Source organism: Dipodomys spectabilis, unplaced genomic scaffold, assembly GCF_019054845.1.
Source record: "Dipodomys spectabilis isolate Male_0828 unplaced genomic scaffold, ASM1905484v1 ptg000140l, whole genome shotgun sequence".
Lineage (NCBI taxonomy): Eukaryota > Metazoa > Chordata > Mammalia > Rodentia > Heteromyidae > Dipodomys > Dipodomys spectabilis.
The window spans coordinates 20,305,835-20,322,390 of record NW_024870817.1 but is presented as its reverse complement, the minus strand read 5'-3'; the positions used below and the strand labels follow the sequence as shown (position 1 = coordinate 20,322,390).

Genomic DNA, 16,556 nt, shown 5'->3' with positions numbered 1-16,556 from the left:
AGTGCAAAACTTTTTTTTATTTTTTCAGAAATGTGTATTTCTACATATACAATTAGTCAGATTCTCTGCCCAAAGCCATTTTTTTTAAAAAATTTAATTTAATTTTATTTGTGAACATACTGTACAGAGGGGTTACAATTACATGGGCAGGATAATGCGTACATTTCTTACCAAGCATTGCAGCCTCCTCCTTTGGTTTACCCTTCACATTCCTTCCCAGCCTCCCCCCTCCCCCCCAATCCCAATCCTTCCTCCCCCTCCCCCCCCACTCCCCGCGCACCGACTTGTAAAGCTCGTTTTGGACATGACAACTTGTACTTCTCATTGTTGCAACAGGTCCACCTGTATCCTTAAACAACTGGTTTTTCCCCATCTCCTCAACAAGTTATACTGACATCAAATATAGTGAAAGCAGGGGTTATACTGTGGGGGAGGGACATACAAAGCAACAAAGAGATAATCTTATAAATGTGTTAGAAACACATGCATGAAAGAAAAAAACATTAAAATACATATCTAAGGGTTCATTTTCCTGACATCACATTATCTGACCTTTTCCTCTTGATTCATACATATACTAGATATTGCAAATAAGGGAAACCATGGGACCTATGTTTCTTTGGGCCTGGCTTACTTCACTTAATATAATTTTTTCTAAGTTTTTCCATTTCCTAACAAATGGGGCAATGTCATTCTTTCTGATGGAGGCATAGAATTCCATTGTGTATATATACCACATTTTCTTGATCCATTCATCTACTGAGGGGCATCTGGGTTGGTTCCATATCTTAGCTATGGTAAATAATGCTGCAATAAACATTGTTGTGCTGGTAGCTTTAGTGTGGTCTTGTTTGTAAACATTTGGGTAAATGCCCAAAAGTGGGATTGCTGGGTCATAGGTGAGTTCTATGTGAAGTCTTTTTGAGGAACCTCCATACTGCTTTCCAAAGTGGTTGAACAAGTTTACATTCCCACCAACAATGAAGTAAGGTTCCTTTCTGTCCACATCCCCTCCAGCATCTGTTGTTGTTAGAGTTCTTGATTTTTTCCGTTCTAACTGGGGTGAGGTGATATCTCAATATTGTTTTGATTTGCATTTCTTTTATGGCTAGGGATGTTGAACATTTCTTCATGTGTCTATTGGCCATCCTTTTTTCTTCTTCAGAGAAGTTTCTCTTTAAGTCTTTCGCCCACTTATTTATTGGGCAGTTGTTTCTTTGAGGATTTGTTGTTGGGGGGTTTAATTTTTTGAGTTCCAAGTATATTTTAGATATGAGACCCTTGTCCGTTGTATGGCTAGTAAAGATCTTCTCCCAATCCGTGGGCTTTCTATTGATCATGCTAGCTATGTCATTTGCCCTGCAGAAGCTCTGAAACTTTATGCAATCCCATTTGTCCAACCTTTCTTTGATTTGTTGTGTTTCCGGGTCTCTATTCAAAAAATTTCGGCCTGAGCCAAGGAGACCTAGGGTTTCTCCTATTCCGTCCTGTAATGTTTTCAGAGTGTCTGCTTTGACTTCAAGGTCTTTGATCCATTTGGAGTTGATTCTGGTGCAGGGTGATATATAAGGATCTAGCTTTAGTTTTCTACATGTAGTTAACCAATTTTGCCAGCACCATTTACTGAAGAGGCTGTCTTTCTTCCATTGTATTGTTTTAGCTCCCTTATCGAAGATTAGATGGCTATAGGTCTGTAGGTTCATTTCTGGGTTTTCAATTCTATTCCATTGGTCCTGAGGTCTGTTCTTATGCCAATACCAAGCTGTTTTGATTACTATGGCTTTATAGTAGAGTTTGAAATTTGGTATTGATATTCCTCCAGCAGTGTTCTTTCCGTTGAGGAGTGTATTTGCTATTCGGGGTCTTTTATTGTTCCATATGAATTTTTGGATTGCCTCTTCTATTTCCTTGAAGAATGAGGTTGGAATTTTGATAGATATTGCGTTGAATTTGTAGATAGCTTTGGGAAGTATTGCCATTTTCACGATGTTAATCTTTCCAATCCAGGAGCATGGGAGGTTTTGCCATTTTTTAAGTTCTGTGTTGATTTCCTTTTTCAAGATTTTAAAGTTTTCATCATAGAGGCCCTTCACTTCTTTAGTTAAGTTAATTCCTAGGTATTTTATTTTTTGTGGGGCTATTACAAATGGAGTTGCTTTCCTAATTTCAGCCACACTTTTCTCATTGTTGGCATACAGAAAAGCCATTGATTTTTGGGGGTTAATTTTATTTTATTTTTTTTATTTTTTTTTTAATTTAATTTTATTTTATTTGAGAACATACTGTACAGAGGGGTTACAATTACATGGGCAGGATAATGCATACATTTCTTACCAAGCTTTGCAGCCTCCAATTCTTTTTTTTTTTTTTTTTTTTTATGAGTCCTGAACTCTGGGCCTGGGCGCTGTCCCTCAGCTCTTCAGCTCAAGGCTGGCGCTCTACCACTTGAGCCACAGCACCACCTCCGACTTTTTTTCTTTTTTCTTTTTTTTTTTTGTTGGTCGTGGGGCTTGAACTCTGGGCCTGGGCGCTGTCCCTCAGCTCTTCAGCTCAAGGCGAGCGCTCTACCACTTGAGCTACAGCGCCACTTCCTGGGGGTTAATTTTATAACCTGCTACTTTGCCAAAGTTTTGAATCAGCTTGAGTAATTTGGAAGTGGAGTCTATGGGATTCTTTAAATACAAGATCATGTCATCTGCAAAGAGGGAGAGTTTTATTTCTTCTTTCCCTATTTGGATCCCCTTTATGTCTGCATCTTGTCTTATTGCTGTAGCTAGGCATTCTAATACTAGATTGAAGAGAAGTGGAGAGAGTGGGCATCCTTGTCTTGTTCCTGAGTTAAGAGGAAATGCCCAAAGCCATTTTTAAAGTTCATATTCTTAGAGAATAAATAAGCTTTCTGTATTTGATATTTTATCTGAATTCTGAAAGATGATTAATCCTGATTCTCAGAGGATTAGTTCTGAGAAACTTGAACAACTTTTAACTGAGTCTCATGATTCAGAACAGTGAGGGAGATTGGGTCTCGATCAGGTCCAGAGTTATTTCCTCTTGGATCATATGTCTGTGTTAATCTTTGGCAGAGTTGTTTATGGATGGTTCAAGAATTGTAAGATCCAACTCCCATGGTAGGTTTCAACTCTATTCATTTTGTTGTTGTTGTTGGCCATGGGTCTTGAACTCTGGGCCTGAGCACTATCTCTCAGCTCTTCAGCTCAAAGCTAGCGCTCTACCATTTGCGCTACAACACCACTTCCGGTTTTCTAGTGGTTTATTGGAGATAAGAGTTTCACAGCTTTTCTTGCCCAGGCTGGCTTTGAACCAAGATCCTTAAATCTCAGCCTCCTGAGTAGCTAGGATTATAGGTGTGAGCCACCAGGCGCCCAGCTCAGCTCTATTAAGTAGTGATCAGTCTTCAAGTCTCCAGGCAATCCTGGACCAGGATTATATATGATCTGTTGGCATCTTTTGCTATTTTTTTCTGAAAAATTAAACATTTAAAAATTGTTATTATAAAGGCAATGTACTGAGGGGTTACAGTCACTTAAGTCAGGTAAAGAGTACATTTCTTCTGGGACAATGTTATCCCTTTCCTGGCTCTGAGTTTATCTCTCTTATCCCCATTTCTGAATTTTTTGTAGTCTTATTTATTATTCGTGTTTGAATTTTCATTCAACTTTTTTCTTCTTTGATTATTGCTGTTATGTAAAATAACTTTAATTCTTGTATACTGATATTGTCTCTACTCAGTCATCTTTCTGAATTTTTCTAATAATTGTCATAGTTTTCAGTCATTCCTTTTGAGTCTTAAGTGGAGTGAAGATCATTGGCACTGAAAAGTGTTTTGATTGTTGTGGAACTCCTTGTTGTATTCCTCTCTATTTTATGCATTGACTAGAACCCTGTTAAGTAATAGTGACAACAAGTCTTTGTTTTCAACCTTACCTTAGTATTAATGTTTATGAATAAGTCTATGTTTCCAGGCAGGGAAATGAATCCAAGGCCTTCTACTTGCTAATTCTACTTCTAAATTTTCTTCTCTTCCTCAGCCCAAGTATAGGATTTGTCTTCTTTTGGTTTGTAACAATTTATGAGATTATTTTTTTGAGAACTTCCCCTCTGTGTGTGTGTGCTTGTGTGTGGTTGCCAGTCCTAGGGCTTGAATTCAGGGTCTGACCACTGTTCCTGAGCTTTTTTTTCTTCAAGGCTAGTGCCTTGAAGAAATAGAGCCACAGAGGGGGGACCAAGATGGCGACAGGGCAGTAGGGAAACGCCACAGCTCTCTCCAACCAAAAAGAGAGTTCGAGTTCCAACGTTTAATCTCCCCAAGAGACCGACAACAACAAAAAGACGAACACTCAGAGAAAAACCAGAGGTGGAAAATAACAAAAAAAGAAAGAGAGGAAAAGAAGAAATTCAGAACAGAGAAGAGCGAAGACCCCTCCCCCAACCTTTACTGGCCGTGCAGCAGTGCACCAAGCCGCCGGCCAGCTGGCCCGGCGGGGGCTGCCGGAGCCACAGAGACACAGGGGGCTGCTTGCAGATCACCAGGTACCGGATTGCAGAACAGCGGATCGCCAGGAACAGAGAAACCTAACAGCCAGGAGTCTCCACGAGGATCCCACCCCCACCCCTCACTCTCCACCGGAGCGGAGAGGCTCCATCCCGCCAAAGCCACCCAGCACCAGCAGCGCGACAAAGGGACCTGTCCCCAGAACACCCGCCCAATCGCCATCGCAACTACCCGGCGGGGGGCCGCCCAACCCAGCCCGCAACCACCCCAACTGAACTCGGATTGCAACAACAACTGACGACCTACAGGGTGAGTACCCAACAGGGGACAGTGAATCCCTCAAGGGAGACCAGAGCTGGAGGGAATCCCCAGACCCTGACCTAGACTCCCTACCCCAACACCCGGACCACAGGACCCACTAAAACTGGGAACTGTTCGAGAGCTCCACCAGCCGGTGGAGCACACTCTGCTGGCCAGGCCAGAGCAAGAGCGCCCCTGGAAGGGAGCTTAAATGCCCAAGCCAGGAACAGCGCCCCTGGGTCAAGACTACCAACAGTAGAAGAAATTTGAACTGTGTCCTCCAGGCTGCATAACCTAGGTGGTATACACATTAGCACAGGCCTAACGAGCGCGCTCCAGGCTGGGGCCGGAACCAGGCCCGGGGACCGGCGCCTGAACAAAGCAAAAAGGGTCAGAAGTGGGGCTGTGACTCAAATGGTAGGGTGCCAGCCTTGAGCTGAAGAGCTGAGGGACAGCACCCAAACCTAGAGTTCAAGCCCACAACCAGCCCAAAACAAACAAACAAAAACACATCAGGAGCCCATAGCAGACTCCAGTATTTGGGAGAGTGCATCCAGAGCATCTGATCTTCCCAAGAGCACCCGCAGGAGCAAACACAAGCAGTCTAGGCTGCTCAACCCTTCCAAAGGCGGGAATTGCTACAGCAGAGAGCTGAGAATCCTAAGTAAGTCAGAATAGCAGCTGGAAATAGGCTCCCAACAGAATCCAGATCAGGCACAGACTCTCTCTACCAATACAGAATCAGCAACCAAGCAAAGACAGACACACCAAAACAAGTTTGAAGAGCAGTCTCCTGAACCCCCATGCTAAAATCACAGAGAAAAATCACAAGGTTTACCACTACCCAGGACAGCAAGCTCACCTCAAAAGCCAGCAGCCACGCAGGGGAGAGCCCCAGTGGGAGCAAAGCAGGAATGGAAGACAAAAACTACATCCAAGGGTTGCTGGAGGCAATGACTCAAGAAATAAAGCGAGAAATGGATCAGAAATTGAAAGAGCACAAGGATGAACTATCAAAAGATATACAGGACATCAAACAAAAGTTGGATGCAAAAATAGAAGCTGCACAAACCTCAGTAAGAAGTGAGATAAACGCCAAATTAGAGGTAATGCATACTGATCTCACCTCATTGAGAGGTGAGATCAGTACTCTGAGAACCAACATTGAATCCATAAAGGGATCCATTTCCACCATGCAAACCACAATAGAAGCCACGGTCAACAGAGTGAATGAAATGGAAGGTAGAGTGTCAGATACAGAAGACAGAATACACCAACTGGACCAAAAAGTGACAGATATGGAAAAATCACTCAAATTAAACCAAAGGGAAATTCAAGAGCAAGCAGATAATGCTAAAAAATTTAACCTTCGCATAATCGGAGTGGACGAAGGTGAGGAATTCCAGAGCAAGGGAATGCAACACCTATTTAACAAGATAGTCAATGAAAATTTTCCCCACCTCAAAAACGACCATCTTAACTACATCACAAAAGCTTATCGAACACCCAACAAGCAAGATCCCAGGAGAAACACTTCTAGGCACATAATAGTAACAATGATGGATCTGAATAATAAGGAAACAATCCTGCATGCAGCAAAAATGAAGAAGGAGCTATACTACAACGGGAAAAAAATTAGAATCACTGCAGATCTCTCCACACAAACAATGAATGCAAGAAAAGCCTGGGAAAGCACCATACGAGCCCTGAGAGCCAATAACTGCCAACCCAGACTGATATACCCGGCAAAGCTAGCATTCACATTCGATGGAGAACTGAAAACTTTTAATAGCAAAGAAAAACTAAATGAATACATAAACATTAAGCCAGCATTACAAAGAATTCTAAGAGGGGGGACACAACCTGAAGAAAGCAACCAGGAACTGGGACCTGCCCCAAACAGGCATTACTCAAAGTCTAACTGAGCAAGCACAGGAGGAAAGGAAAGAAGAAAAACTTAGGAAAACGGAATGGCAGGGACAACAATGCATCTCTCTATACTATCTCTTAATATAAATGGGCTGAATTCGCCAATTAAAAGAAAACGAACTGAGGACTGGATCAGAAAACAAGACCCATCCATCTGTTGCCTTCAGGAGACCCACCTCTCAACCAAACATACAAACAAACTCAGAGTGAAGGGGTGGAAAAGGATCTACCAATCAAATGCCCCCAATAAGAAAGCAGGTGTAGCTATCCTGATATCTGACAAAATAAAGTTTTCATTAAAATCAGTACAGAAAGACAAGGACGGACACTACATATTAATAAAGGGAACAATCCAAGAGGAGGATATAACCATCATCAACTTATATGCCCCAAATATCGGTGCACCCAGATATGTTAAACAAATGCTCTCAAACTTACAGAATAAAATAGATCCCAATACGATAATACTAGGAGACTTTAACACGCCACTCTCACCAAAGGACAGGTCTACCAACCAGAGGATTGGCAAAGAAGCTACCAAATTAAGTGAGGCCATACTTCAAGCGGAATTAACTGACATCTACCGAGTATTTCACCCTAAAACAACACAGTACACATTCTTCTCAGCAGCTCATGGAACTTTCTCCAAAATAGACCATATCATAGTTCATGCAAGGAACTTAAGCAAATACAAAGGGATCGACATAATCCCCTGTATCCTATCTGACCACAGTGGAATCAAGCTAGCTCTCAATAACAAAGCATACCGCAGAAATTTCTCTAATACATGGAAATTGAACAGCACACTCCTTAACAAGGCCTGGGTAACAGAAGAGATCAGAGAAGAAATAAAGCATTTCCTACAACTCAATGAAAATGAAAACACCTCACAAAGAAACTTGTGGGACACAGCAAAAGCAGTCCTGAGTGCCCACATCAAGAGAATGGAGACAGACCAAGTAAATAATCTCATGTTGCAACTAAAACAGCTAGAAAAACAAGAAAAAATGGGACCTAAAGCTACTAGACGAAGCCAGATAACCAAATTGAGAGCAGAGATTAACCAATTAGAAAATCTGAAAACCATAACCAAAATAAACCAAACAAAATGCTGGTTCTTTGAAAAAATAAACAAAATTGATGGCCCGTTGGCAAGATTAATTAAAAAAAGAAGAGAGGAAACCCATATTAATAGGATTAGGGATGCCACGGGAAACATCACAACACGTACCCAAGATATCCAAACAATTCTAACAGACTACTTTCAAAAGCTATCCTCTCTAAAGGAAGAAAATCTGGCGGAAATGGATGCATTTTTAGAGAAATACAAGTTACCCAAACTGAGCAAAGAAGAAGTTAACCGATTAAATAAGCCAATATCCTATAATGAGATACAGGAAGCTATCAAAAGTCTTCCAACAAAAAACAGCCCAGGACCAGATGGATTCACAGCAGAATTCTATAAGACCTTTAAAGAAGAACTAATACCCATACTCCTCAAGCTCTTCAGAGAAACAGAGAAGGAGGGAGCTATCCCAAACTCATTCTACGAAGCCAATATCACACTCATCCCCAAACCAGGCAAAGACCCAACCAAAAAGAGAATTACAGGCCAATCTCCTTGATGAACACAGATGCAAAGATCCTTAACAAGATTCTAGCTAACAGAATCCAGAACACATTAAAAAAATAATACACTATGATCAGGTAGGCTTCATCCCAGAGACACAGGGATGGTTTAACATACGTAAGTCAATAAATGTAATCCAGCATATCAACAGAGCCAAGGTCAAGAATCACATGATTATCGCCACAGATGCAGAAAAGGCCTTTGATAAAATTCAACATTCATTCATGCTAAAAGCTCTGGAGAAAATAGGAATAGAAGGAACATTTCTAAAAACAATAAAAGCCATTTATGACAGACCAATAGCCAATATTATACTTAATGGGGAAAAGCTACAACCAATCCTCCTAAAAACAGGAACAAGGCAAGGATGCCCACTGTCTCCACTCCTCTTCAACATAGTCCTAGAACCCTTAGCCAGGGCAATAAGGCAAGAAAAAGACATTAAAGGGATCCGCATAGGGAAAGAAGAAGTTAAACTATCCCTTTTTGCAGACGACATGATACTATACCTCCACGATCCCAAAAACTCCATCCCCAAACTTTTAGAAATCATAAGTCACTTCGGCAAAATAGCAGGATACAAAATAAACCCACAAAAATCAGTTGCCTTCCTATACACTGATAATGCACAGGAAGAGAGGGAAATAAAGGGAGCAACCCCATTCACAATAACCTCCCAAAAAATAAAATATTTAGGAATTAACCTCACCAAAGATGTAAAAGAACTATTTAATGAGAACTATAAAAAGTTAAAGAAAGAAATTGCAGAAGACACTAGGAAATGGAAAGACCTCCCATGCTCCTGGATAGGCCGACTTAATATAGTAAAGATGGTGATACTTCCAAAACTAATATACAAATTCAAGGCAATTCCTATTAAAATCCCAATGACGTACATCACTGAAATACAGAAAACAGTCCAAAAATTTATATGGAACAACAAAAGACCTAGAATAGCCAAAACAATTCTAGGGGATAAAGACAATATGGGAGGGCTATCCATGCCGAACTTCAAACTCTACTACAGAGCTATAATCACAAAGACAGCATGGTACTGGCACAAAAACAGACCCGAAGACCAATGGAACAGAATAGAAGATCCAGATATAAATCCACAGGCCTACAGCCAGCTGATATTCGACAAAGGAGCCAAAGACATACAATGGAAGAAACACAGCCTCTTCAACCGCTGGTGCTGGGAAAACTGGGCAGCCACATGCAGAAAACTAAAAGTGGACCCCAGCCTATCACCATGCACCAACATCAACTCAAAATGGATTAAAGACCTTAACATTAAACCTGAATCTCTGAAACTACTGCAGGACAGAGTAGGAGAGACACTTGAACTAATAGGCACAGGAAGGAACTTCCTGAACAGAGTCCCAGGGTCACAACAAGTTGGAGAGAGACTCGACAAATGGGACTACCTTAAAATAAAAAGCTTCTGCACAGCTAAATCTATCGCAACTAAGCTAGAAAGACAACCAACTAATTGGGAAAAAATATTTACCAGCAATATATCAGACAAGGGGTTAACATCCTGTATATACAGGGAACTCAAGAAACTAATCCCTCCCAAACCTAACAAACCAATTACTAAATGGGCAAGGGAACTAAAGAGGGACTTCTCAAATGAAGAAATAAAAATGGCAAAGAAACACATGAGGAAATGTTCATCATCCCTGGTGGTGAAGGAAATGCAAATAAAGACAACCCTGAGATACCACCTTACCCCAGTCAGAATGTCCCACATCCACAAATCAGCCAACGACAAATGCTGGAGGGGATGTGGAGAAAGAGGAACCCTGTTACACTGCTGGTGGGAATGTACACTTATACAACCACTTTGGAAAGCAGTCTGGAGGGTCCTTCGAAAGCTAAAGATTGACCTCCCTTACGACCCAGTCATACCACTTCTAGGCATCTACCCTGAACAACAGGAACCAATATACAAGGACACGTGCACCTCCATGTTTATTGCAGCACTGTTCGCAATAGCCAGGATATGAAAACAACCTAGATGCCCCACCACAGATGAATGGATCCAAAAATTGTGGTATCTATACACAATGGAATATTATGCAGCCATTAGAAATGACAAAATAATGGCATTTGCAGGGAAATGGATGGAGCTAGAAGGAATCATGTTGAGCGAGGTAAGCCAAGAACGAAGAGACAAACGGTACATGGTCTCCCTGATAAGTGGATGCTAAATCCAAAAGGTTAGGTGATACTTCAAAACTAACAGGACTTAAGAAACAAAGAACTCCCGCTCATCTGGTTGAACCACTACTAAATATCCCCATGCTGCTGATCACAAATATGGTATATAACATGTGAACACTGTTATATATTACAGACTGTGGTAGACAATTTGCTCCAGGGAAGTTAGAATGAACTTGTGACTTTGAAATTATGTAATCATTTAATCACAATCAAAAAAAAAAAAAAGAACCTCGGGGAAGGGAGGGAGGGAGGGGATGGTAGGGGGAAAACAATGGAGGGGGTAACAATGTTCAAGAGGAAGTGTACTCATAACCTCACTCATGTAACTGTAACCCTCTGTATAGTAGCTTTACAATAAAAAAAAAAAAAAAAAAGAAATAGAGCCACAGTTCTATTTCTGTTTTTTTGGTGATTAATTGGAGAAGAGAGGCTTATGGACTTTCCTGCCCAGACTGGCTTCAAACAACAATCCTCAGATCTCAGCCTCCTGAGTAGTTAGGATTACAGGTATAAGCCATAGGAAGTTTGTTTGCTTATTTATTTATTTAATTTATTTATTTATTGTGGGTATATTTGTATACTGGTCCTGGGGCTTTGAAGTCAGGGCCTGAGAGTTATCCCTGAGCTTCTTTTGCTCAAGGCTAGCAATCTACCACTTGAGCCATAGCTCCACTTTTCGCTTTTTTTTTTTTTTTTGAATAGTTTATTGGGGGTATGAGTCTTAACAGAGTTGGCTGGCTGTGAGAATGGCAATCCTCTGATCTCAGCCTCTTAAGTAGCTAGGATTACAGCCAACAGCCCTTAGTGCATGCTTGGCTAAATAAATTTTATTTTTATCTTAAACTAGAGGCAAGATGGTCACCTTTTCAGTGACGTAGCAGAATAGAGGAAGAAAATGTAGGGAGGGATCTAGGACTGAATGTGTTTGTGCTGTGGATGAAGGAAGCTGTATCTTTCAAGAGATTCTTCGCTGATGTTGTGAAATAGTATCCCAAGAATCAGTTTTCAGGGTTTTGTTTAATTGTTGGCTTTTCTCCAAAAGGTGTGACTAAATCTAGTTTCTTGGCTGCTCGGTTAGGAAAGGTCACTACCCTTTGGAGTAAGAGTTATACCTTTATTTAGGGATAGTCTTTCAAGTGGGGGTAAGCCAATAGAGAGTACCAAAATAAAATGAAACACAATTTAAAGACCATATCTGAAGCTCTAGGGTGATGACTACAGACTCAAATGTCTATGGTGATCAGAGACTAGGACTTGTTCTATGGCTATCCAGATAGATTGCCTGCAATTTGTGGATTGCCAGGTTGGAAACATGGGCTATAAATTTTAGCAGACTTTTGATATTTCAAGAAAAGTAAAAACTCTCAGTTTTAGGAGGCAAAATCTCTGAATTTAAAATTTTGACAAATAATTTAAAAAGATATATTTCAAACATAGTGAAGATAAAACCAAAACCAAACATGTAGGTATGGCATGATATGCAGGATATGAATGGTTATTTTATAACTTCTGAGATTGTCTGCATAGGCTGACTGGTTTCTTTATATAAATTAATTTTTATTATTGTTAAGTGTATGTACAAAGAGATTTCAGTTCAACGTGTCATGTTAGTACAGTGTATCTTTCCTTCCTTCCTTCCCTCCTTCCTTCCCTCCTTCCCTCCCTCCCTCCCTCCCTCTTTCCTTCCTTCCTCCCTCCCTCCCTCCTTCCCTCCTCCTTCCCTCCCTTCCTTCCTTCCTTCCTTCCTTCCTCCCCTCCTTCCCTCCTTCCTTCCTTCCTTCCTTTCTTTCTTTTTTTTATATTGTATCAATAGAAATACCAGGTTTATCATGGACAAAGCCAAGAAAACCAATGATGCCAGATATTGAATTTCTATTGCACTGTCCTTTGAACACATCAGCAGGAGGTATTGCTGAGTGCAGATACCTTACAGTGCAATCCTTCCTTCCTTCCTTCCTTCTCTCTCTCCCTCCCTCCCTCTCTCTCACTCTTTCTTTCTTTCTCTTTCTCTTCTTTCTTTTCCTTCCTTCCTTCTCTCTCTCTCCCTCCCTCCTTCCTTCTCTCTCACTCTTTCTCTCTTTCTTTCTTTCTTTCCTTCCTTCCTTCCTTCCTCCCTCTCTCTCTCTCTCTTCCTTCCTTCCTCTCTCTCTCTCTCTTCCTTTCTTTCTTCCTTCCTTTCTTTCTCTCTCTGTCTCTTTCTTTCTTTCTCTCTTTCTTTCTCTCTCTCTCTCTTTCTTTCTTTCTCTTTCTTTCTTTCTTTCTTTCTTTCTTTCTTTCTTTCTTTCTTTCTTTCTTTCTTTCTTTCTTTCTTTCTTTCTTTCTTTCTTTCTTTCTTTCTTTCTTTCTTTTCTCTCTGCCTGTCCTGGGGCTGAATTTAGGACCTGAGCACTGTCTCTGAACTTCTTTATGCTCACGGCTAGGGTTCTACAATTGAGCCAAAGTGCCTTTTTCCAGCTTTTTGGGTAGTTTAGTGGAGATAAGAGTCTCAGAGACTTTCCTACCCAGGTTAACTTTGAGCCATGATCCTCAGATCTCAGCCTCCAGAGTATCTAGAATTACAGGCATGAGCCGTTGGTGTCTGCTTTATAATGCATCTTGAAGAGTGAATGGTTTTTTGTTCAGTTGTACCTGATTTTATACTGCTGAATTAGCAAAAGGATTCCAGGCTGCTTCTACTCTAGTTCAAGTCTGTGTAGCTTCTCAGTAAAGTAATTTTAACCGCCTACCAATATCTTATAATTTATTTAAAAATATCAGTTACAGTTAACCTTTCATTTTTTTATTTTTATTTTGTAAAACTGGTGGATTGGATCTAGGGCCTTGAGCAGGCTAGGCAAGCACACAGTTCTAATATATCTCTGATGAAGTCTCATTTTCAGCATGATTTCTTTGTCTTCAGGTTGATCTCAATTTATTTTATAATAGAATATTATAGAAACTTCATAACAGGATGTTCAAGGTTTCACACAGTGGCTTCCTGCTACCCTTCCAGCTTCACTGTCCACTCTAAAACTCATTTCCTTCCATTCTTTTCCCACATTCCCAGAAATGAAGGTAAAGCTATTTTGAAAAAAAGAAGTGATTTTTTTTTCAGTGCTAGAGAACAAAAAAAGTATCATTAGGGAACCATAACTTTTGATAACTCTCCAAAAAGGTAGAAAATAGATAGATTGGAAAAGCCAGATTCCAAATCAGTGGTTACAGAAGGCTGTGTAAGTGTAGAAGGGTTGGAAACAGAAAGGGAGTGCTCCAAGTTCAGAGATTTTGAACTCATTTTTTTCTCTCATTTTTATAAACTGTTTTGAAGTAAAAATATTAAGCTAACAAACTTTAATTAAAGCCTTTTTCCACTAAATTTTGGATAATCAGTTTTACCCTTGAGTATCTTCTTTTGTCACAATAATGCTTAAGATTTACTTTAGCCTTTGTGGTTTACAGTTTTGTTTTTTTTGTTTTTTTAATCTATTAACCCTTCAAGTAAGACAATGACCTTAACTAAAGATGTAGGAGGTGGGTCTACGTGTTCAAGTGTTTAAGTTGTGCTATTTGAATTATAACATATTTTCTAGTCATTTTGTGTTTTATCTTTGATTTGAGAATTAGTTCCCATGTTATCAAAATGTATATCTGCTCACATTTCATGTTCAAAACATGGCTATAAACATGAAGACCAAACCCATAGTGACAATGACCACACAGAAATATGTTTGCTCAGCTTTAAAATGTGAAAACTTGACATATAGGTTTCTAGAGCAAGATACTCTTTTGCCTTTTGAGTCAAGTAGAATGTGTTTGTAAAGGTGAGATTATGAATTATCATCTTTGATTATTTTCAGTGATATACATGAATATGAATGACAAGTATAAAGTGTTTTTCTTTTTTTGGTCCAGTCGTAGGGCCTGAACTCTGGGCCTGGGCGCTGTCCCTCAGCTCTTCAGCTCAAGGCTAGCACTCTACCACTTGAGCCACAGTGCCACTTCTGGCTTTTTTACTTTTTGCTTATGTGGTGCTGAAGAATTGAACCCAGGGCCTCAGGCATGCAAGGCAAGTGCTCTACCACTGAGCCACCTTCCCAGCCCATAAAGTGTTTTTCTAAAGGGATACAAATTTAAATAAAACTGGTTAACATCCACAAAATGTTATTTCTGATCATATTTGATTGTTAAATATAAAATGACTAATATAAAAATCATAGGAAAACTTAATATGTAGCTTATCTATCCAACAGTTATTTGAAATATAATTCAGAAAAAGCAGTTGAACTGTTATGATTATTAAAGTTTAAATACACTTAATAAAAGAAAGAAAGAAAGGGAGGAAGGAAGGAAGGAAGGAAAGAAGAAAGCAAGCAAGCAAGCAAGCAAGCAAGCAAGCAAGCAAGCAAGCAAGCAAGCCAGCCGGGCGCTGGTCGCTCACACCTATAATCCTAGCTACTCAGGAAGCTGAGATCTGAGGATCGAGGTTCAAAGCCAGCCCAGGCAGGAAAGGCTGTGAGACTCATATCTGCAATAAATCATTCAGAAAACTGGAAGTTGCACTGTGGTTCAAGTGGTAGAGTGCTAACCTTGAGCTGAAGAGCTGAGGGATGGTGCCTTGGCCCAGAGTTCAAGCCCCATGATAAGAAAGAAAGAAAGAAAGAGAAAGAAAGAGAGAGAGAGAAAGAAAGAAAAAAGGAAAGAAAGAAGGAAAGAAAAGAAAAATGGTAGAATCAAATGTATAAATCATGAATATTTTCTTACAGTTCCCCCTAACATCACATGATAAATGGATGTATATTATAGTGGATCATAAAAATATATGTACAAGCATCTTTATTCAATGATGTTAGATCATTATTTTAGTTTTTAGAGCCTGCATAAAGAATCCCTAACATTATCTAGACAGAGACACAAAAAATATCAAATAGTTCTTTTACTTTTGTGTATTAATGGATTTGTACATATGTGATGTTAGTGCTGTGGCTTACAGTGGTAGAGCACTAGCCTTGAATGAAAAAGCTTAGGGGTAGCATCCAAGATCTGAGTTTAAACCCTATGACAGAGAGAGAGAGAGAGAGAGAGAGAGAGAGAGAGAAAGAGAAAGACAGAGACAGAGACAGAGACAGAGAGATGAAGGGAGGAAGGAAGAGCATGTAACAACTGGAGTTCAAGCCCCAGTACCTGCACCAAAAATAAATAAATAAACATATATATCTGATTGCATATTAAAATAGGCTGCTATTGTAGCTTAGAGATAGAATGTCTGTTTAGGATGTACAAGGTCCTAGGTTCAATTCCCTAGTACTTCAAAAACAACAACTAAATCTACTTCAAATCAGCTTACCTTCTAGAATCCCCTGCTACCTTATTATTATTATTATTATTATGGTGTTGGGACTTGAACTCAGGGCCTGTACTTTTTTTTATTTTAAAAGTATAACTTTTTTTTTCTTTTTTTTATTGTGAAAATGCTTTACAGAGGGGTTACAATTACACGGGCAAGATAATGAGTACATTTCTTATCAAGCATTGTAGCCTCCTCCTTTGTTTCCCCTTCCCATCCCTTCCCATCCTCCTCCCCATCCTCCCTGCCCCCCTTCCCCCTCCCACCAAAGTTGTAAAGTTCGTTTTCGACATAACGACTTGTACATCTCATTGTTGCAATGGGTCAACCTGTATCCCTATTTAAACAATTTGTTTTTTCCCTTCCCCTCCACAAATTATACTGACATCAAATACAGTGAAAGTAGGGGTTATACTGTGGGGAAGGAACATACAGAGCAACAAAGAAATAATCTTATAAATGTGTTAGAAACAAATCACCTGAAAGAAAAAAAACTTTTGAATACATATCTTAGGGTTCATTTCTCTAACATCACCTTATCTGACCTTTTCTGCTTGACTCAGACATATACTAGATATTGCAAATAAGGGAAACCATGGGACCTATGTTTCTTTGGGCCTGGTTTACTTCACTTA

General features: G+C 39.9%; 1 protein-coding gene and 1 non-coding gene across 2 annotated transcripts in view; one reads left to right on the top strand and one right to left on the bottom strand.

Moving 5' to 3' along the window:
* Positions 1 to 16,556, top strand: part of Atg10 (autophagy related 10) — a 295,549-nt gene that overhangs the window by 19,786 nt on the left and 259,207 nt on the right. The gene's annotated exons all lie outside the window — the stretch shown is intronic.
* LOC122117400 lies at positions 12,398 to 12,535 on the bottom strand. The gene has a single exon (XR_006149147.1). It is a non-coding gene; the product is annotated as a small nucleolar RNA SNORA8 (small nucleolar RNA).